Source organism: Rhinopithecus bieti, unplaced genomic scaffold (genome assembly GCF_001698545.2).
Source record: "Rhinopithecus bieti isolate Rb0 unplaced genomic scaffold, ASM169854v2 scaffold_2735, whole genome shotgun sequence".
In the NCBI taxonomy this organism is placed as follows: Eukaryota; Metazoa; Chordata; class Mammalia; order Primates; family Cercopithecidae; genus Rhinopithecus; species Rhinopithecus bieti.
In genome coordinates this window covers 2,442,076-2,465,566 of record NW_016804150.1, presented here as the reverse complement: position 1 = coordinate 2,465,566, position 23,491 = coordinate 2,442,076, and the positions used below count along the sequence as shown (strand labels likewise).

At 34.7% G+C, this 23,491-nt stretch overlaps 1 long non-coding RNA gene across 1 annotated transcript in view; it reads right to left on the bottom strand.

Annotated features, from left to right (window-relative positions):
* LOC108526212 (uncharacterized) overlaps window positions 1-23,491 on the bottom strand; it is a 74,432-nt gene continuing 50,941 nt past the window's right edge. The window contains exons 3-4 of the long non-coding RNA XR_001884463.1: window positions 5,466-5,595; window positions 1-1,146 (exon numbers count right to left, since the gene is read on the bottom strand). This is a non-coding gene — a long non-coding RNA (uncharacterized LOC108526212). The remainder of the gene's footprint in view (window positions 1,147-5,465; window positions 5,596-23,491) is intronic.

Below are 23,491 nucleotides of genomic sequence, written 5' to 3'. Positions count from 1 at the left end.
TGTATGTAAATAGGATTTACTTTTAAAATGGACACATTATTTCCATTTTTAAGGTTAGATCTTGAAATTACATGTATTAATCTATTTTTCATTAAGAATTCTACTTTTATAGAAAAGTTATTTGGGGCAAATTACATTCTTGATCCTGAGGATTGGCAATCTTTTTATTGTACTTAGGCATTTAAAATTTTTTTAGCAAAAATAATTTTAAATACCTTTTCTGTGAAAGCAGTGATTTCAATTAAAAATAAGTATGTCATTATTTATGTATTGATTCCCCAATTTATCTCCACAAGGATTTGAAACAGAGTGTAACATTATGAATCTGGAAGCAAGGCATCTCTGTCATTATACAACCTTACACCTCAGTAAAAGGGGAGATGTGAGAGCTGTTTAAATGCCATGAAGAGAAGCATGAGAAAAATCAATGCTGAAATGAGTAATTGAATGATGTTTGCAGGGGCTGAGTAGGTCATCATTAGGCATGACACGATTATGACGACATTTCTAGAGTTATTCGACCTAATGTACATGATATCTAGTAAGACTAGAAATTACATCCACTGCTTTGATTTACATAATGCTTTAAATAATTAGAACGTAGTCATCAGGCTGATACGTTGCAGAGGAAGATGGGATAATCAGACAGTAAGATAATTCAGTCACAATGGTGACCTTGGCAATGCTGGCATTTTGTTACTTTCTTGAGAACCTGAGAAAACACTTCCTCACTGAAAGTAAGACTACAGACCTTATAAAATAGAACTAAAAACAAAATTCAATACAGCCAATAATGATATTGGTGAGACCTTCTGTGGCACATGCTTATGACAGATGTTTCTACATGGAGTGTGAAATAAGTAACCTTATTTAGTATATGATAATTGGTACAGCATCCCAGATGAGCATCTTTTTATTTATTAAACTGTATGCCCTGTAACCAAAGCATGGACTTCCATTTGGGGCTCTCCATCGTGCTGGAATCTCCCTGAGAGCAGATTTTTGCTTTTTCTTCCTTTCTTAGTGACATTGTTACATCCAGAAAAGGAAAGTCAGAGCAATGCTGGAGAACACTACTGTTAGGTCCTATTTTAGTCATATTATGTAGCTCTGTATGTTCGAACCACATCTTCTTAGAAACAGATTCTATTTTAAAATAAAAAGAAAAGAAAAATTATAAAGGTTATATTGAATATTTCTAGTAATGCAAAACTCATATTCTCCTTTGAGACAAACTAGTCCCTTGATGAATAGCAATAGTGACTGGGGGGAAAAAAACTGTCCTGTATGGTAGCAAAATATACCTCTCTACAACCCTTGCTTGTTGTTCTAATTGCTTTCTTAAGGCACTACAGGGAATGTGCTTAGTGTCTTTTCTAGAAATAATTTTTCATATATTTGAAGAGAGTTATTACATTCTCAGCCTTCATTCACTTTTTAGACAAAACAGTTTCACCTTTTTTAACTAACAGAATATTGATTCCAGAACTCCCACTTATGCTAGTAGTCTCTCCCTACATACTCTGTGCTCTAAATGTATGCTGACAAGGACTGAAAATGATGCACCAACTGTTTTTCCCCAGGATATCATCTTCTTTTCTCTAGAAACTCTGTTCCTATTAGGATTACATTAATAACAACAAAAATAAAGTGAGCAATTGGACTCCCTCATTTTATTTTTAATAACTCCCTCATTTAATTTACTGAGTTTGCTGCTAACAAAAATCCTCTAATTCCTTTTACCTGATGTTCTTGTGTACTAATTTTCTACAATCTTTCAAGGTTCATTTTTCAAACTTATATTCTTGCCTTTACATTTAATCCAGAAAATCATTGTAATTTTTTAATGTTAATTCGGCCTTCTAAGGGTGTTCTCACACACTCTCTCCCACTCTGGCTCTTGCTCTTTATCTCTATCACTGTCTCCATCTCTCTCAGTCTGGGGCCATCCTTAAATCTGCTTCTGTTGCACGGGCCAGGGAGAAGGTTGGAGCTCTGCAACCTGCCCCTAGAGACACTCCCAGGAGGATTTGGATACACCAGGGTGTTCCAACTTAATATTGTCAGCCAGCCAGCCAGCATCTCCTTTTCTGCAGGACTATAAGTAAATGCATTATCAAGTAACTGCTAATACTGAGTTACATTTTCTTTATACAGAGCAATTAGTTTGCCGTAAGTTGGAAAATATATTTATCTATCTAGGACTATGTACTGAATTGTTTAATTGTTTGAAAACTAGTGCAATATATTTCAGAACCTACATTTTTAGGATCAGGCTTATCTAAGGTATCTAATTCATCCTGTCCTCAAACTCTACACCTAAAGTCATCGTAGAAAGGCCTAAAATAAATTACTCTGGAGATGTACTTATATCAATAAAAATGGAGATGATATCCTAAAGCATTAGTACTGCATATCTTCTAGATTCTGTTTAAGAAGAATCACAACTTGGATGTAGAAAGCTGTAGAAAGTATGAGAAAAATTGTTGCCATCTGATAAAAATGTCTTTCCAGGTAAAGTAACTTAAAAATAGTTTCCACATTTGGAGGAAATGCTGCCTAAATCAGAATAAATCAACTTCTCTTTGAAATTGACTTGATTTAGAAATGTTATTGTGATAATAAATTATAGTTTTCTCCCAGCATGTAAGACTTTATAATGGAAATCTGGAAGCCACAATTCTGTCTTGTGTTCAATATTATTTTCTACTGGGCACTGGCCAAAAATTCATTACAGCTTAAACATAGTTAATTTATTTCTACCTACCTCAGGGTATGTTACAGTAATTAATGGGGGCAGAAAGATTAACTGGAGCAGAAAGATATTATAAAAATCATATATTTTATTTTGATTATATGTTTGAACCATATTTATGTATTTTATTACTCATGTTTCTAAATTATCTATATTTTATAGAATTTTAGAATGCTATTTTATATTCTGAAATGGAATTCCTGCTGAAAACACTAAGTAAATTCAACATTAAGACAAGTAAAATAAATAATATACCATCTAAAACATGTTATCATTTGTTATTTGAGCGATTGTAGTAAAATCACCAGAGAGGAATATGTAGTTGCAACCATCCACTGTATTTTCAAGATGCTCAGCAACCACGAAATGAATTTCACATCAAGACCATAATGAGAAAAAAGATTCCAGAATAATTTCCTACTTTTTGAATTGAATGTGAATGAATAGAGAAGGCAGATCATTTCTAAAAACAACATCTCATCCAGTGAACTGAATCCTTACAATCTGTGTATTAGGAATCAACATTTGAAAAATTATGCAATCATGTTGACATGTTCAGGCGATTTTTATTTTGAATATAGTCTATTTCTTCAAGACAACAAGAGCCACCACAACTAACTTTTCCATTTTTTAAAATAAGTTGAGTAATAATAGCAACACTCCCAAGTGAACAATCAAGACCTAAGAGTTTTGTTATGAACCAACTACCAGAGAAAATGGTAAGATTTGTGTTATGTTTTCTTTCCATCTTCCAGCAGGTCATTTATAATTATGGCTATTAGCTCTGTGACCATCCACCAATAACTTCTCTTCTGATAACCCTTTGATTCTTTAAATAAAGGATTTTACTTCTTATGTTATTCAAAATATGAGTATTGAACTTAGCACCTTGTGTTCTGGTTAATTATAAATATCATCATCTTTCCTGATAGATTAGAATCAAGTTGTCTATGTTCTGACTGAGGACATGTCATTTCACCTCTTTAAGCCCCACTTTCTTATTCACAATGTGTGGATAACAATCTTTTCAAATAAATAACACTGAATCCAAAGATTTTGTTAACAAAACTTTTAAAAGGATTAAATAAATATATAACAGGGGAAATAAAGAGGTTCTTCTTTAACACACCCCTATGTTTTATTTGAAATATAAATACAAAAATAAGTTAGCCTCACATTCAAGCTAAATAATCCACTTGGTGTTCAGCTTAAAAATATGATTTCCTGAGTAGGTTTCATAGAGTTTGTTGCCAATTAGCTTGATGCCATTTCTGTCCGCTTCATGTCTCACTGAATCCAGCAACTATTTTTAGGCCTTGATGGTCTACAGGGCTAGTGCTCAGAAGCAGCATAGGTCTGAAGAGGGGACAACAACCGTTTACTTGGTAGGAACCACACTGTAATTGAAGATGAGGTTTGAAGGGAAGAAGGAAGTTTGCTGGAGTTGTTTTTGCTTGAAGAGTTGTTTTTGCACACAATGCCACACACACTCCGGTGACAGTTTTGGAATGAACACCTCATGCTAATGCTGCTTTTACCATTTTCTTAATTTTACATCAGAGACAAACAGCCTCTTAAACACTATAGCTTAAAGACTCTTTTGACTTCCCTATATATCTGGGTTTTATCTGTTGTGCAGAGCAGTAGCATCTTTGCTGACTGGCAAGCTTTTGTTCAGTGTTGCAGCTTGGATTTTACATCTAGCAAAAAAAAAAAAAAAAAAAAAAACCTGCGGTTTTATAAATCATTTTATTTTTTAAAAAAGAAGAAAACAAACATCCTTCCTTCAGAATTCTCCTTTTCAAAATAAAGCCTGCAAGCCAATGGTAGCAATGCCTTCACTTTTAAGGCACCTTGTACAGGATATGTCTGTTTGAAGAATCTGTCATCTCAGCTTAAGGAACTTGTGTTTTGTGGCCAACCAAAGAACATTGTGTACCCTGAGCCTTGTTAGGAACCACATTAGGTACTGCTTAATTTATTGTAAACCTAATTTTAAGCAGGGAAATCAGGTTAATTTAGCACTTTACTATAAATTAGACTTTCTGCGTACATAGATGAAATTAATTTGGGGTGGGGAATCTGAGCTAAAATACATATTCCAAAAGTTTGCAAATTCCGCTTTTGATCATTTAAAAGAGAAATACAGTGTTGCATTAAACCTTTAATCAGAAAGACAAAACTAAGAAAAAAATATTAACATCTTCTATGGATCAAAATAAATTTTCACATATTAAAAGTCTCCCTTCCCAATTATCTTACTGAACTGACTGGTAAGATTTCTTCCTTTGTTCTGAAATATGTCAGAATCTTAGAGAAACTAGATCAATAAGAATATATCTATAAATGTATGTGCACAACAAAAAACATAAAGAAATATATGTAACATTATATATGTATAATGTTCTACGTGGGCTAAATGCAACATAAGCTATTCTTCTGGTAAAATTGTTATTCTAAACCATGTCAGCCTTTTAAAAATTTTATTTTACTTTTCATTTTAAAACAGTGTAAACCTTTACATAAACATTGCAAGAATGGTACCTGACTCTCCTTATCTTCAGTGTACTCCCTGATTTGCTCAGCCCCATGCAGGTTACCAACACAGTCGCAGTACTAGCCATATCCTGGGCTTCTCCCCATCAGTGCATTGACTGTACTGACTGAATCCTTGACCCAGACCAACGGGAAGTAGAAAAGACCATACTACCTTTTAAAACATCATTTGAATTATATTGAGGAATGTCAGGCGTTTCCAGATGTGCTCTAGCTGAGTCTTCTGCTTCAAGACAAGATTGTGCAATCACCATTTCAGACATTTCCCCTTTCCTTGTAAAGTTCTAAGAAAAAAAGTCCCCATCAGAACTTCATACAAACTATCAGCTCTATGTTACTTTTCAAATGAAGCACCATGAAGTTTGTGAAGTTTTATATTTCATGGCAAATTCTATTCCTAGTTTTCTCTCACAATCAGCAACTATAGCGAACACTGAGTGGAGGAGGGAAACATGAGGGAAAATATAGGAAAATCAATTTTATATCCTGCAATTAGAGAAAATAAACTCTATGGAATATTCTGCTTTATTGAATTGGATCTGAATCATCAAATGAAATACATTTTATCTATTATATCTGGCTTATTTATAGAATGTGGTTTATTACATTACACAGTAACTGGAAGGTATTGTGTGAGTCATTTAGCTACTCACCAAGGTTCGTTTAGTAAAAGACCACCTCTGTTGCTCTATGTGATATGATAAAGACTTAAAAAAGAAAAATAAATTTTATAGCTATTATCAGTATTAGTCATAATGCCCCTTTGTTGTGCTAGGAGAAGATATTTTATAGAAAAACAAAAGAAGTCAGTGACCTAAGAGCTAAATAATTTGCCTAATGTCTCAGCAAGGCTGAGCAACAGAAGATGAAGGTTTCCGGGATCCTCTTCTGGTGCACAAACCAGTGGAATGCATTGTTCTCATAAATGCATATAACTGATAAGAGGCTCCCTACCCCCCACCCCCAGAACACAGAAAGACACCAGTTAAATGCCTTTCTGGGTGAAAAAGGTCTCTAGGGTACAGGCTATTTTCTTATCCTCCTATGATAAAGGGACCCTTTGGATGAATTAAGACACCTTAGCATTCAGAGAAACCTGCCAAAAATAAGGGAAAAGAGCTACCCAGCTTAACATTTGTCCTTGAATAGGGAGGGATAAAATTGAGTGTTTAGTTACTCAGAAACTGTATCCCAAATGTAGGGAGAGATGTTTGTCCCCAAATAAAGTCATATGATAAACACATGTGCTTGTAAAACAGCCCACTCCAAACCACGCACTGAAGTGAAAAGAGGGTTGAAGATATGTTTTATTTGATGAACCATACACAAATCTTAGTATATGTTCACAACCTCATTAAATATATGGAAACCCTCTGAAACAAACCAAACATGGTCACAAACTTCCTGAGCCTATTTTGGGAAATAGAACTACTGGGCAAGTTAAGCTTCAGGCCACAGACCAACCACAAAAGCCACAAGTATGGTTGAATGGGTAAATTTGGAAACCCATAGTGCTGAGCCTGGGATGTTCCTTGGGAGGCTGAAGGCTGAGAAGCAAGCAGTTACTTTGGGAATTACTGTATTTGACCATATATGGCACATCTGAAAGTTGAAGCTACAAAATTGTCACGGATGTTTTTTTCTATAGCCTAATCTCACCTGTGGCTAAAGATAACTAATACAAAATTCTGCTGGCTAGGCGGAAAAATTAGATTTTAGCTCTATAGATATAGATATAGATATGGATATAGATATAGATATAGATATTTATAGATATACATAGATGATATCGATGCAGATATAGAAAGATAAAGATATACCTGGATGTGGTGGCTCACACCAGTAATCCCAGCAACTCAGGAGGCTGAGGAAGGAGGATCGCTTGAGCCTAGAAGTTCAAGACAAGACTGGGAAACATAGTGTGATCCTCCATCTCAAAAAAATCTAATAAATAAATAAATTAGCTGGCTGTGGTGGCATGCACCTGTAGTCCCCGCTACTTGAGAGGCCAAGGTGGGAGGATCACTTGAGCCCAGGAGTTTGAGGCTGCAGTGAGCCATGATTGCACCACTGCACTCTAGTCTAGGTGACAGAGTGAGACCTTGTTTCTTAAAAAAAAAAAAATTGGGATTAAAAAATATAGAATGCACATATATACATATATAATATACATATTTCTAAATAGTATATAAATTCTAGAACTGTACCAATAACGCCCCAGCATTTTTAAATGTTTCAAAGTAGATTTTCTTTAACTAGTGTTGAGTATCTCTGTAGGTATAAGGATATATTCTTGGGGATTCAAGGAGTCTCAATTTTTTCAATGTTAGGTTTAGGTTTTCATTGCTGTGATAACCTTTAAAAACTTAATACAGAATATTCTGGATCGTCTGGAGGATCCCAAACTGCCATTTGATTTGTGCTTACAAATTGATGCCACATGGTATTTCTGAAGGGAAAAAAAGAAATAGCTTCAATATATAAACCATGCATTCACCCCCAAATGAAGGCCAAATGCTGTCATGATTTACTGTACAAAAGAAATTTTCACAGCAGTTCCCAAAGGGCAAATTGGGGTGAACTGAATCATCACATAACGCAGGGTAATACAGACCTAGCCGTCCCTGCCACAGGGATGTCAGTAAAGGCAGTTCTTTGTGCCAGAGCTCTGGCTTCCATTCCTGTAACATACTTGGAACATTCACTAAGGGTAGAGGGAATCCAGAAATGACCACCAGCATCAGGCATCTTGTAGGACATACTTTCCAGAAGGCTCTAGCAAAGCACATTTTCATGTAATGGGGGTATAAAAAGAACCTCACCTTTAAGCACAGTACAAAATTGTAAAATAGCAAATTTGGGTAGAAATAGCTAAAATGAAAGAAATATCTTTGACAGAGGCTTTGTAATGCAAATTAGATCTCTATTTAAAAAGTCAATGTGCAGCAATTATAAATCGGAAGACTGAGAACTTTCTGAAAGTGTGTATTCGTTTCTTCCTATTCCACTCAATAAGCAAAGTTTGAGCACCAGTTGTGCCGAACAGTGAAGCATGGTCCCTACCCTTAGGGTACTTACATTTTAGGAAAAGAGACACAAATAAAGAGATAATTTTAATATAATTTGGGTGCAGTGGGAGATAGAGAAGAACACTTTTGCAATCTGATGCAAAAGCAGGACCAAACAATCACAGAGCAAAGGAGGCCTCCGTGGAAGCACATCAAAATGAGGACTAGCAGTGGAGTCACGGAATTCAAGTGATGGGAGAAGAGCATCAGACCTAAATCTGCAATAGAGACACTCTCTTAGTGCGAAGGGATTGGTCCTTTTGTTAAAACACCAACACACACTATGCGGGTATGTCATCGTAGGTCACTGCATATTCTTGGTACATTGTACTTAATTCAGCTTGAGCTGCATTCTTTTCAACTCTCACCACATTGTTCTTCTTAGAAAGGCACAAAGTACATCAATAACTTTTTTTTTTAATAGTGGCAAATAATTGTAGCATCCTGCAGTGCTTCTAGTTATCTCAAAAGACATTGCAAAATTCTAAATACAATTTTCATTAATTTCAAGATTCAAGAAAAAAAGGAAAGATATTTGTATAGGAAAATTATTTTTAATCCAAAGTACACCTTATTTCTTTAAAAGGGATGGAAAGTGCCCTACAGAGTCAGCTCAAGAATCAGAACAATTCAGAATGGAATTGTGCTAAACCTGTGAGAGCTATGTGGCTTGGCTAGTTATTGGCATAGCCCAGACTACTAGACATATTTCTTAGAAGCTCCACTTAAGGTTTCGTTTTCATGTAAGTGTAACTTATAAGTAACAAGAGCTAAAGCATCTTCTTCCTCTGCTGCTTTGAGGTCGATGTCACAAATCATCCAGAAAGCTGGGTCCAATGGGTCCATAAAGCCCGTTGTAGTTGCGTGCTTACAGCCTTCAGCAGTGAGCCTACAGATCAGGAAAGCAAGTGGCAGCACGAACCCGAAATGTTACAAGCTTCAAAGTAAATTCTAAGTAATGGGATCATGAGCTGGAAGTACTCGAAGAATCTGAAGTTCAATAGCTAGGAGTCTGACATCAGGTTCAACATATTGAAAACTGTGACTTGTTAGTAATAGTAACTTTTCTTTCCAGCCCCACCCACATTCAAAGGATTCTATTGTAATTTAGACATAGAGACTCTTACAAATCCAGAGAAGAAGATATATGTGCAACATATAAAGTTCAGTTTTAATTGCAGTTTATGTTGGTGTTGGGCAGGAATTCCGCCTTCTGGAATGCTATTCAAACCAAACCCCAGACCTTTGGAGAGTGTTCTGCTTTATTTACTGTTCTGCAATATCGCCTGCCTTTTCCCAGTGTTCTTTGTGCTTAGGAAATATTTTGTGCATGTCCCTTTTTTGCAGCACAGCTGCTGATTTCAGTGAAAATGAATGGTGGAGTATTTATTCATGTATATAGTTGTTCTTTTCTTTTTGCATTCTTTAAGAATAAAATCTTATAACTTCATCCCCCCAGGTAGTGATAGAAGCCAGGCAGAAATTATTTAAAGGAAAAAATGAGATTAATATTTCAGTCTGAATGTCAAAAGCAGAGGGAACCTGGGCAGTATAAAAGGGTCATGAATTCACAGGCAATATCATCTGTAGTGTTTTATCTTCATACAGAGCTAAAAAAAGATTTTTGAATTCATTTTTTAGCCGGAAATAATACTTCTAATGTAACTCACTATAAAGCAAACTGTTTAAAACAAGATTAAATATTCCATCAGGTTTTTTACTTTCTTTGTATTTCATTCATCTCACCTCTTTCTTGAATTCTCATTTCATAAGCATGTTTTAATTAATGATCTATTAATAAAGCATTCACTTAAAAAAAAAAAAAAAACATTGACTTGGTTAAAAAAGTAAGAACCTGGATTTAAGTAAGTTGCCCTCCTGAAAATGGTTCATTAATTGAATTCATTGGAGGCTTTAAAGAGGTTTCTCATTTGTATAGGGGGGGGGGGGCCTAGGAGGGTAAATTACAGATTACTCTGCCTTGTTTTTTCATTATTAATGAAAAGGGGCCAGTACTGATATTTGGCAACACTAATTTAAAAAATTCTACTCTGGATCCAGGTATAAAAATGTAGTCTCTTCCCCAAATAGATTATTTTCAGATCTTTATATTTAAAGTTACTATGATATTGGACGTCGTGTAATGGAAGAGTAACCTATTCTTTAGGCTTAAAACATATCAAGGTTAAGAGGAAAGTAAAAAATTAGGGTTCGAAGGACTTTCTTAAGATACTGCCCAGGGGGTACATTTTAGTACCCTAACAAGGAGAATTAGTCACCAGCGAACTCCCATTAACGTTTAATGGACCTGCTATGGGGCCAATTGGTATGGCCTTAATCAGAGGGGAAGCCTTAACGTCTGTAGAGTTTACTAGTTCCATTTTTTCTCTTTCGCTAACTTTTAGTTTGGGCTACCTTTTCTTTCTCATGGCCATCCAGAAGCGGAAGACAAGTCAAATAAAGAGGGGTGCATCAAACATAATGTTTACCAGTTTTTAAAGCCCCCCGTTTTCTAAACACGTTCTGCCCACGAAGCTTAGGGGGCAAATCTGGCCAAAAACAAAGGGGCTTATAGGCAATTGTGCATTTCCATTAGGGCCAAAGGCAAAATTCAACTATAGTAGCATCGGTTTTTTAAATATGCAAAAACATTTTATTATCTTTTAAATATAATAAATATTATAAATGTTTTTTATCGTCTTAGTGGTGGTAGTCGGTATTTCAACAGTTTCCATTTGCAATTACACATAGCAAATCAAAAAAACTTTAAAACAAATATTCAAAAATAAAGGGTGTGGCTTGAAATAAACATCATTGTTATTTTTACCATAATAGTGTTTATTATTTGAAGGATGGGAAGGTGGTGTTTCGGATTGTATATACTGATCTTATTAAAATATTAATATCAGGTATTTTAAGGCACTTATTGGGGAAAAAGACAAGAAATAGGGCCTATTAAAAATTTAAAAACATCCTTCACAAAGAGGATTAAAAGGGAAGCCTAAATGGTTCTTCAACAACTATCCGCATATCGCTCTATAAACTGTGAAATTCAATCATCTGACAATGTAATGCAAATTGGGGTGATCAGTTAACAAATCTAGGGTCAAAAAGTATTTAGGAAACTTATATTTTACCAACACCAGGCGGGGAAAAAAAAAGAGGAAATAAAGGCTGGAGATACTTTCTAATGTCAAACTCATTCAAGATGTTTCATTACCACTATTAATTTGCTAAACAACTTAAAATCTCTCTTAGGTTCTCTCTCTCCTTCCCAATCGAAAAAGACCTATTTGTTTTTTCAAGTTGTCTGGCAAATTCACCATTTAAAAAAGTTAACCTTTTAAAAAAGAAAAAAAAAAAAAAAAGAAACTCGGGGATTAAATTTAAAGGCAGGAATTTTTTTTTGACCTTGGTATCTTATTTGGGCATCTTAAACAATCAAAACAGAACTTATAAGACAAAAAAAAACAACATGATTTAATTGGGAATAAAAAGAAGACATGAATGATGACACCAAAATTAACATCATAAGTTAATTTCATCTTGGACAGATGTTTCAGAAAACATCCAAATCTACTCCTCATTCATTTGTTGAGCAATTTTTATTAAGCACCCACAATGTCCTTATACAACTTTAGGAAATGGGTTAGGTGATAGACAAAGCATACAAATGCCCTGTAATCTTGGATCTGACATTCTAATGGGTCAAAAAACAACAACGACAACAACAACAACAACAACAACAACAACAACGAAGGAAATGAGAGGAGGAAAGACAATTTAAGATTGTGATACATACTAAAAAGGAATTGTTGCAATTTTCACCAACTGAGAATGCAGCTATTTGATTTTATTTCTCTCCTCAACTTCTTCGATAACCCCCTTTTACTCCTTGAAGTTAAAAGTAAATATAAATGTATCAGTAGATTTATATTTCATCCATCTCATTGTGCCATTTCCCTTAAAAGGCATCCACGTGTTCATTAAACACATCAATATTTGCCATGCTTCATAACATCCATGTTATGTGTTTGTCAACATTCAAAGATGCTCACTTTCATTGAAGTTTTTTAGTTCTTGCTGTTGTGGCTGAATGTGTTCCATCCAAAATTCAGGTGTTGTAACTTAATCGCCAATGTAACAGTATTAAGGGGTAGGACCTTCAGAAGATGATTAAGTCATGAAGTCAGTGACTTTTTTTTTTTTTTTTCTTTTGAGACGGAGTCTCGCTCTGTCCCCCTGGCTGGAGTGCAGTGGCGCGGTCTCGGCTCACTGCAAACTCTGCCTCCCGGGTTCCCGCCATTCTCCGGCCTCAGCCTCCAGAGTAGCTGGGACTACAGGCGCCCGCAACCGCGCCCGGCTAATTTTTTGTATTTTTAGTAGAGACAGGGTTTCACCGTGGTCTCGATCTCCTGACCTTGTGATCCGCCCGCCTCGGCCTCCCAAAGTGCTGGGATTACAGGCGTGAGCCACCGCCCCGGCCGAGTGCCTTTTTAAATGATCTTGCGAAGAGTTCTTCCCGTTTGTCCTTTTACCTTCTGCCATGTGAGGACAGTGTTTTTCCCCTTCAGAGGACACACATAGCATTTAAGATTTTATCTAGGAAGTAGAGTCTGGACCCTCACCAGACAATGAACCTGCCAGTGTATTGATCTTGAACTTCCCGGCCTCTAGAACTCTGAGAAATAAAATTTTGTATTTTATAAGTTACCTATTCTGTGGTATTTTGTTATTGCAGCCCAAATGGACTGAGACACCAACTTTTGCAGTTTTCAGTATTTGGGGTTTGTCCCCATGTCACCAAAGAAGTTCAATGACTGAAAACCCAAGACAGTGAAAAAAAAAGTCTTCAGAAAAGGTTAGTGAATGAGGGTTTTTCTCCGAAGCAAAATGATTGTCATTTCATGGTTATTTCTCATTTTGTATGATTTTTCTATGTGGAGAACAAAAAAAGAGTTTGAAAGATAAGTTGGGTGTGAATTTGGCTGCTTGTAATTCTATGAAATTACACTGACTGTCTTGTCTTCTGTGTCAGACACTAAAACTATTTCCTCTAACTAGCAAAAGAGATGCCAGTGCTTTTGTCTGTTGTTTTTTCTTAATGCATAATTTATGTATGGTCCGTTTATTAATAACAATGAAGTGTTGTACCTGGAAATCTGCTCTCAAAAGAACAGAATATACAGAATCAAACTGAACATTTTCATAAGACAGATATGATGCTTTCATTAAAAAAATAAAACTTGCCCTAGTTAATTCTTCTAAAATGTTGGAAAAAATCCAGCAGAAATTATTCAATTATTAAAATAACCATATTTATCACATTAAACAAGAATTTTAACTCTTCCCTGGTTTCTGATAAATCTCAAGGGAAATTAAACATAATGGCATATTCTAGAAGAGGAAATATTTCAGTAAAGCACCATTTTTATTATTTCCTTCAATGTAGAGAAACTTTACTATTCATTTTATATATATTTCCCTTGCCTAACACAATGATGCACCATATTGTAATGATAATAAAATCTATACTAGCTAACAATTATGAGTTAATTAATATTCATGAGGCAATGTGCTGAACATTTTGTACATATTTTGTCATTTAATCTTTGCAAAATCCAACAGTTTTGGTACTCTTATCATGTCACGTTACCAATAAAAAGAGATTAAATATTTTGCCAAAGATCTCTCTGTAAGAGAAAGAGCTAGTATTTAAGGTTAAGTATCTGACTCTAGAACCCTACTACTTTCTACTGCCTTGTTTAGAAAAGATACTCAAAAACACATTTACATTAAATTAAAATCTTGCCAGATTTAGCTGTCTTGAGATAAGCCATTAGAAGATGTAAACTTTGGCTGGCTGCAGTGGCTCACGCCTGTAATCCCAGCACTTTGGGAGGCCGAGGCAGGCGCATCACGAGGTCAGGAGATCGAGACCATCCTGGCTAACACAGTGAAACCCCGTCTCCACTAAAAATACAAAAACAAAATTAACCAGGTGTGGTGGCATGGCCTGTAGCCCTAGCTAGTGGGGAGCCTGAGGCCTGAATTCGGGAGGTGGAGCTTGCAGTGAGCCGAGATCGCGCCACTGCACTCTAGCCTGAGCAACAGGGAGAGACTCTGTCTCAAAAAAAAAAAAAAAGAAGAAGAAGAAGAAGAAGAAAAAGAAGATGTAAACTTCTGGATACGTGTCTGGTGTAAAAAGTAAAATATTAATAGATTAAATAATTCTATCTATTCCAAATGTTCTAAACCTTGTAGAAGTCTTGAACTACAAAGGATTTCAGCAGGCATTTAAAGTCAATCCCTTCAATTTTCAGAGGTGGATCCAAACTCTTCTGGGTCTACAGAGGTGATTTAGTTATTGAGTGCCATGTAGCTTGCTAATAGCAAAGTCCAATTTGCTAATTTTCGTGCAAAAAATTAATTATACCCAATTGTTTTCATTTATGTATTTATTTGGGAGTGATTTGCTTATACCTGCATTATTACCTGTATTAGCTTTATATAGTGTATTAGTCCATTTTCACACTGCTATAAACACATACCCAAGACCGGGTAATTTATAAAGGAAAGAAGTTTAATTGACTCATGGTTCAGCATAGCTGGAGAGGCCTCAGGAACCTTACAATCATGGCAGAAAGCAAGAGGGAAGCAAGGCACCTTCTTCACAAGGTGGAAGGAAGGAGAATGAACTCAGGAGGAACTACCAAACACTTATAAAACCATCAGATCTCATGAAAATTCACTCACTATCATGAGAACAGCATGGGGGAAACCACCTCCATGATCCAATTACCTCCACCCTGTCTCTCCCTTGACATGTGGGAATTATGGGGATTTTAGGGATTACAATTAAAGATGAGATTTTGGGTGGGGACACAACCAAACCATATCATGTAGTATGGCAGACATGTAGTAAGGTCTCTCCATTACCCCTACCTCCTAGTATCTATGCCTTTGTGTGACTTATTTCCTTTGAATGTGGATAAGACTTGTAACTTATGCTTTTACCTAAAAGAATGTAGCAAAGGTGGTGTGGTGGGATGCACATTATTACTTGTATGTAATCATATGTATATGTTACATAAGATTATAGCTTCCATTTAACTGTAGTGTCTCTCTCTCTCTCTCTCTCTCTCTCTGTCTCTCTCTCTCAATCTCTCTGTCCCTCTCTCTCTCCCCAGACACACACACACACTTACTTTACTTTCTGGCTTTTATGAAGCAAGCAGCAATATTAGAAGGCATATGCAGCAAGGAATTAAGGGCAGCCTCTAGGAGCTGAGAAAGGCTTCCAGTCAACAGCGTGCAAGGATCTCCAGTTGACAACCAGCAAGAAAATGAGGCCCTCCATCCTGCAACCACAAGAAAATGAATCATGGTAGTAACCAAAGTGAATTTAGACATGAGTCCTTCCACAGTCAGCCCTTCAGATAAAACCCAGTCCTGAACAAGACTTTGACTGCAGTCTTTCACAGAATTCAGCTAATCCGTGTTCAGACTCTTAACCTATAGAAACTGTTAGATAACAAATGTCTATTGTTTTAAGCCACTACATTTATGATAACTTGCTGTACAATAGAAAATAATACATGTACTCAGCCTTATTATAGCAGGAATCTAACACTGATTTTAATTATTATCAAATAATTTAGCTGGTTAATTTAAGTTGGTTTAGCTGGTTAAGATTTAGCTAGTTTTGTGTACTCAGAGAATGAATATATCTTGAATAAAGGAATGATAATATATCATTAATATAAAATCAACAAGGAAGAGGTAAAACCTGATTATGGTTTAACTGTATTATCATTTAATTTTTTAATTTTTTTTTTTTGCCTGACAATTGCACTTTTCTTTTATTTGTGTGTAACAAAGAGAGCGTTGTAAGCAAAATAAAATAGCTTTGGTTAGAATTTCAACATTAGAAAAGAAGAAGGAATTACTTAGCCTCTAGAAATTTACTAATGTGACTTTCTACATCTGTGGTGTGTACGTTGCAATTATAGCTCTTTCTACAACTTTAGGGTCAATGCTATGAGAAGTCATCAGTGAAGCTTTTGTACAGTCATTTCCATGTTTAAGATCATTAAAAGAACTGCTTTTGACTTCGTTCTCCATTTCAAGAACTCTAAATCACACTTGAATGGACATTTACTTTATTCCTATGTTATTCAGGCATTCTAAGAGGCCTACTAAATGGCTTTCAAAAGAAAACTAACTGTAGAAAGCAGATATATGGATTTGAGTGTTCAATGAAAATGCTGGCCTATTTTAAAATGCGACTACTCATAGAATTAAGATACAATGGAATTATTTCTAGGGTTAATATTTGTCATTGACTGTAACATTACTAAGATTATAGGCAGATGAAGTGAAATACAATAGTCTTTAAAACAATCTAGATTTTAAAAGCCATGTCTTAATTTTGTAGCCTTCAAAAAATTGCCATATTGTTTCCTTTCTAGACATCAAAGATGTCTGGAGTCATGGCCAATAAAGCATATCTTGCTTATATGAAGAAAATATAAAATCATCCTGTTTGCTTCACTTTATAGATGAAGATATTGAAGTACAAAAGAGGCTAAACCAAGGACAAAAAAAGTGGATAATGTCAGAATAGCACTAGAAATCTCTTCTGAGTTTAACTAATGAACATAAGCCTCTAATTTTTTTGTGCATTTACCAGAACTTAGTAACTGAGTCACAGAGGTAGGATATATCAGTTATTTGTTCCGTCTTGTCTTAGACTACAAGAACCTAACTTTGAGAAACATTCACTTCTCCATATAATGTTATACTTTCTGATGCAGCATGGATACCAAGTAAAGATTAATAAAAGAAAATTTGAAGCAGTGATTTTGAAAAGAATCTCAAGAAATTATGATTTTGAAGGAGTAGGAATATATGGTGTCAATATATCAAGTAATTTTGAAAGGAGATAGGGTATTTATTCATTAATGAATAGCCGGCATAACTCAAAAGTGTTTGCTGAATCTAAAGCATCAATTTCTGTAGTTTTGAAAGGATCTAGTTACTACTCATTGTTCTACCCACATATAATGGAAGCCACTATATTTTTTAGACAGAAATTTGAAAAAAATTTAAAATTTAAAAAGTAAAATTTAATCCTAGATCATACGTAACATATGAAAGAGTTCAAAGTTTATTTCTGGGTATTATTAATTATGTACCAGTTTAGGATTTTACAATCTCTGTAAATGTTANGGGGGAAACCACCTCCATGATCCAATTACCTCCACCCTGTCTCTCCCTTGACATGTGGGAATTATGGGGATTTTAGGGATTACAATTAAAGATGAGATTTTGGGTGGGGACACAACCAAACCATATCATGTAGTATGGCAGACATGTAGTAAGGTCTCTCCATTACCCCTACCTCCTAGTATCTATGCCTTTGTGTGACTTATTTCCTTTGAATGTGGATAAGACTTGTAACTTATGCTTTTACCTAAAAGAATGTAGCAAAGGTGGTGTGGTGGGATGCACATTATTACTTGTATGTAATCATATGTATATGTTACATAAGATTATAGCTTCCATTTAACTGTAGTGTCTCTCTCTCTCTCTCTCTCTCTCTCTGTCTCTCTCTCTCAATCTCTCTGTCCCTCTCTCTCTCCCCAGACACACACACACACTTACTTTACTTTCTGGCTTTTATGAAGCAAGCAGCAATATTAGAAGGCATATGCAGCAAGGAATTAAGGGCAGCCTCTAGGAGCTGAGAAAGGCTTCCAGTCAACAGCGTGCAAGGATCTCCAGTTGACAACCAGCAAGAAAATGAGGCCCTCCATCCTGCAACCACAAGAAAATGAATCATGGTAGTAACCAAAGTGAATTTAGACATGAGTCCTTCCACAGTCAGCCCTTCAGATAAAAACCCAGTCCTGAACAAGACTTTGACTGCAGTCTTTCACAGAATTCAGCTAATCCGTGTTCAGACTCTTAACCTATAGAAACTGTTAGATAACAAATGTCTATTGTTTTAAGCCACTACATTTATGATAACTTGCTGTACAATAGAAAAATAATACATGTACTCAGCCTTATTATAGCAGGAATCTAACACTGATTTTAATTATTATCAAATAATTTAGCTGGTTAATTTAAGTTGGTTTAGCTGGTTAAGATTTAGCTAGTTTTTGTGTACTCAGAGAATGAATATATCTTGAATAAAGGAATGATAATATATCATTAGTATAAAATCAACAAGGAAGAGGTAAAACCTGATTATGGTTTAACTGTATTATCATTTAATTTTTTAATTTTTTTTTTTTTGCCTGACAATTGCACTTTTTCTTTTATTTGTGTGTAACAAAGAGAGCGTTGTAAGCAAAAATAAAATAGCTTTGGTTAGAATTTCAACATTAGAAAAGAAGAAGGAATTACTTAGCCTCTAGAAATTTACTAATGTGACTTTCTACATCTGTGGTGTGTACGTTGCAATTATAGCTCTTTCTACAACTTTAGGGTCAATGCTATGAGAAGTCATCAGTGAAGCTTTTGTACAGTCATTTCCATGTTTAAGATCATTAAAAGAACTGCTTTTGACTTCGTTCTCCATTTCAAGAACTCTAAATCACACTTGAATGGACATTTACTTTATTCCTATGTTATTCAGGCATTCTAAGAGGCCTACTAAATGGCTTTCAAAAGAAAACTAACTGTAGAAAGCAGATATATGGATTTGAGTGTTCAATGAAAATGCTGGCCTATTTTTAAAATGCGACTACTCATAGAATTAAGATACAATGGAATTATTTCTAGGGTTAATATTTGTCATTGACTGTAACATTACTAAGATTATAGGCAGATGAAGTGAAATACAATAGTCTTTAAAACAATCTAGATTTTAAAAAGCCATGTCTTAATTTTGTAGCCTTCAAAAAATTGCCATATTGTTTCCTTTCTAGACATCAAAGATGTCTGGAGTCATGGCCAATAAAGCATATCTTGCTTATATGAAGAAAATATAAAATCATCCTGTTTGCTTCACTTTATAGATGAAGATATTGAAGTACAAAAAGAGGCTAAACCAAGGACAAAAAAAGTGGATAATGTCAGAATAGCACTAGAAATCTCTTCTGAGTTTAACTAATGAACATAAGCCTCTAATTTTTTTGTGCATTTACCAGAACTTAGTAACTGAGTCACAGAGGTAGGATATATCAGTTATTTGTTCCGTCTTGTCTTAGACTACAAGAACCTAACTTTGAGAAACATTCACTTCTCCATATAATGTTATACTTTCTGATGCAGCATGGATACCAAGTAAAGATTAATAAAAGAAAATTTGAAGCAGTGATTTTTGAAAAGAATCTCAAGAAATTATGATTTTGAAGGAGTAGGAATATATGGTGTCAATATATCAAGTAATTTTTGAAAGGAGATAGGGTATTTATTCATTAATGAATAGCCGGCATAACTCAAAAGTGTTTGCTGAATCTAAAGCATCAATTTCTGTAGTTTTGAAAGGATCTAGTTACTACTCATTGTTCTACCCACATATAATGGAAGCCACTATATTTTTTAGACAGAAATTTGAAAAAAATTTAAAATTTAAAAAGTAAAATTTAATCCTAGATCATACGTAACATATGAAAGAGTTCAAAGTTTATTTCTGGGTATTATTAATTATGTACCAGTTTAGGATTTTACAATCTCTGTAAATGTTATGTGTACAATGTTAGTTGAAAAGTTTAATAAAATTGTGGCAACTTTAATTAATTTCAGAAAAATCAAAATAGTCAAATGTCATCAAACTTCAACTGTTTATTTATATTTAAAACTAAAAATCATTGAATTTTAATTTTTTCTCACTCCAGAATGCAATATTTTATTTTTCTTACCTATTTGGAAACAAAAAGAGTAAAAGTAGATAGAAAAAAATTAATGTTATTCTTTTTTAATGTAACTTTTGGAATACAGAAGTACCTTGGAAAAACTGAAGATAGCATTTTACTATTATATGCAGTAGTCTAAAAGAAGACCTCGTGAGATAACATGGTTCAGAGGTGCACAACAGAGTAACAGTTAAAATAAAAAAGTTTTTAAATTAGGTAACTTATTGGTTTTCACCAACTTTTATTGGTTGGAGTGTGTGAACTTCGGAACTCTTTATAGAACTGCATGGTTTTCATATTCGTTATGCCTGCATATATGTGTATAGATAATTGCTATGCCTTGCACCAAGGATATGAACTGTGTAAAATTACTGTAGGAAGTTGTAAATGATGTATGAAATGAGAAATCTTTGCCCACTGGCAGTACATGGATAGAACAGAGATGGTGACGTGCAATCGCTTCTCTGTCATTTTTCATAGTATTCATCTTACAAAAGGCAGAATGTATCAATAAACCTAAAGTGTCAAACATGCATACTAAACAATATATTTCATTGCTCCTTTTAAAATCCTACTTTTTTCTTAAAACCAGTTTACAAAACCTTTGTGCTCAAGGTAAATATGAAAACTTCTACATTAATGATTTTGATTACCCATTCAAAAATCTTAAATGCAAAAAATTCTAAATAGTACCATACATATGTGCCTTTACAGTTAAATTCAGTATTGAAAGTTTCCAGATTTGTCATCCAAGGTACACCTTTTTGTCAGGACATAATAGAAGCTTTATCTGTAATGATTAACATATAACTATTTAAAAACATCTGAGAGTAGAAGTGATATTTTCATTTTGTATCTTGATGTCTGAAAGACTTCAGATTTCACCCACTGTTTACTGGCACAAGGAACAGAATCAACATTGTCCTTCTAAATTGTTATTAATCTAAAATTATTGTGGCTGACTTCTCACTCTCACTGACCAATCTTCAAATCAGTTGCTTAATCAAACAATTGAGGTAATTAAACTTTTGCATATTCAATGCCATTTTGTCACAAAGTTCCCAGTACCAGGAAAACAAACTTGAGAAAAATAATTAAATGACAATACAAATGGTCTTCCAGATTCTGGATTGGCTTGTAAGAAGTTTAGAAGCCACCACTACATCCTAACAACCAGCCAAAAGCTGAACAAACTGAAAAATCAACACTTCTGAGAGCCATATGACATGTGAGATCACAGGGCAAACCTCTGCCTCCAAAATTGGAGAGACCAACAGGCAAATACAGAGAATTAAAACTTAGGGAGGAAGAAACCCACATGCTGAAACCTCCACAGGAACCAGTGCTGGGGCAGGAAAATCCTATCTGTAGTTGATGAATTGCTGGAGATTCAGTGAAAACAAGCTTGAGAGAGAAAAACTCCAGGGAGATCCAGTCAATGGGTGAGAGAGATTTATTTATTATAGCAGTGCTATAAATACATTATAGTAATATAATAATAATTCATATTACTATAATTTATATATTAGATATAATGTATATATAATAAGTAATATAATAAATGCATCATAGCATTCATTCTATTATATATAATGTATATGTAACAATATAAGTAATATAATAAATGCTTTATAGCATTTATTATAGCAGCACTATAATAAATGATTCAGGGAAAAGCAGAAAACTAAATGCAGAAGAATGAGACCCCTATCTCTCACTATACACATAAATCAAATCAAAGTGATTTGAAGACTTAATGTAAGACCTCAAACTATAAAACTACTAGAAGAACACATTGAGGAAATGCTTCAGGACATTGGTCTGAGGAAAGATTTATTGTGTAAGACCTCAAAAGCACAGTCAAGCAAAGTGAAAATGGACAATTGGGATTATATCAAGCTAAAAGGCTTCTGGAAGGCAAAGAAAACAATCAACAAAATGAAGAGATAACCCACGGAATGGGAAAAAATATTTGCAAACTTCCTATAGGAAAAGGAATTAATGGCCAGAATACAGAAGGAGCTCAAATAACTGAATAGCAAAAGAAAAAAATAAAACAATAAATAGATTTAAAAATTGGCAACAGATCTGAACAGATATTTCTCAAAAGAAGACATAAAAATGTCTAACAGGTATATGAAAAATGTTCAGCATCACTAATTATCATAGAAATGCAATCAAAACCACAATGAGATATCTCACTCCAGTTAAAATGACTTGTATCAAAAAGAGAGGTTATAAGAGATGCTGGAAATGACATGGAGAAAGGAGGACCCTCAAACACTGTGGTGGGAATGCAAATTAGTAGAATCACTATGGAGAACAGGATGAAGATTCCTCAAAAATCTAAAAGTAGAACTACCATGTGAGCCAGCAATTCCACTACTGGGTATAAGGGAAAAGAAAACAATATATCAAAGAGATATCTATACTTCCATGACTGTTTTAGCACTATTTACAATCGTCAAAATACGAAATTAACCTAAGTGGTCATCAACGAATGAATGAAGTATGGTATTATGTACACCATTTTACTCAACTGTTAAAAATAATAACATTCTGCCATTTGCAACGACATTGATAGAACTGAAGTTGACTATGTTAAGTGAAATAAGCCAAGAACAGAAAGAAAAATGTTGCATGTTCTCAGACATATGTGGAAACTGAAAAATAAAACATGTCTCATAAAGATAAAGAGTAGAACAGTGATTACCAGAGACCAGAAAGGGGAATAAGATGAGGGGAAATATAATTAAATGTCCTTATTACCACTGAACCTCACACTTACAAATGGTAAAGATGGTAAATGATATATGTATATTTTATATTTTAAATGAAGTAAAATTTAAAAACACAAATCTAGAACACTATACTCAGTGAAGTTATCTCTTAAAAGTGAAGGAAAAATAGAAACTTTTTCAGACAAACAACATTGAAGACATCTGTTGCCAGTAGACCTGCCTTGCAAGAAATTTTAAAGGTACTTTAAACCAGCACTTTGGGAGGCTAACGCGGGCAGTTCACGAGGTCAGGAGGTCGAGACCATCCTGGCCAACCTGGTGAAACCCCATCTCTACTAAAATACAAAAACATTAGCTGGGTGTGATGGCATGTGCCTATACTCCCAGCTACTTGGGAGGCTGAGGTAGGAGAATCACTTGAATCCGGGAGGCAGAGATTGCAATGAGTCGAGATCACACCAGTGCACTCCAGCCTGGACGACAGAGTGAGACTCTATCTCAAAA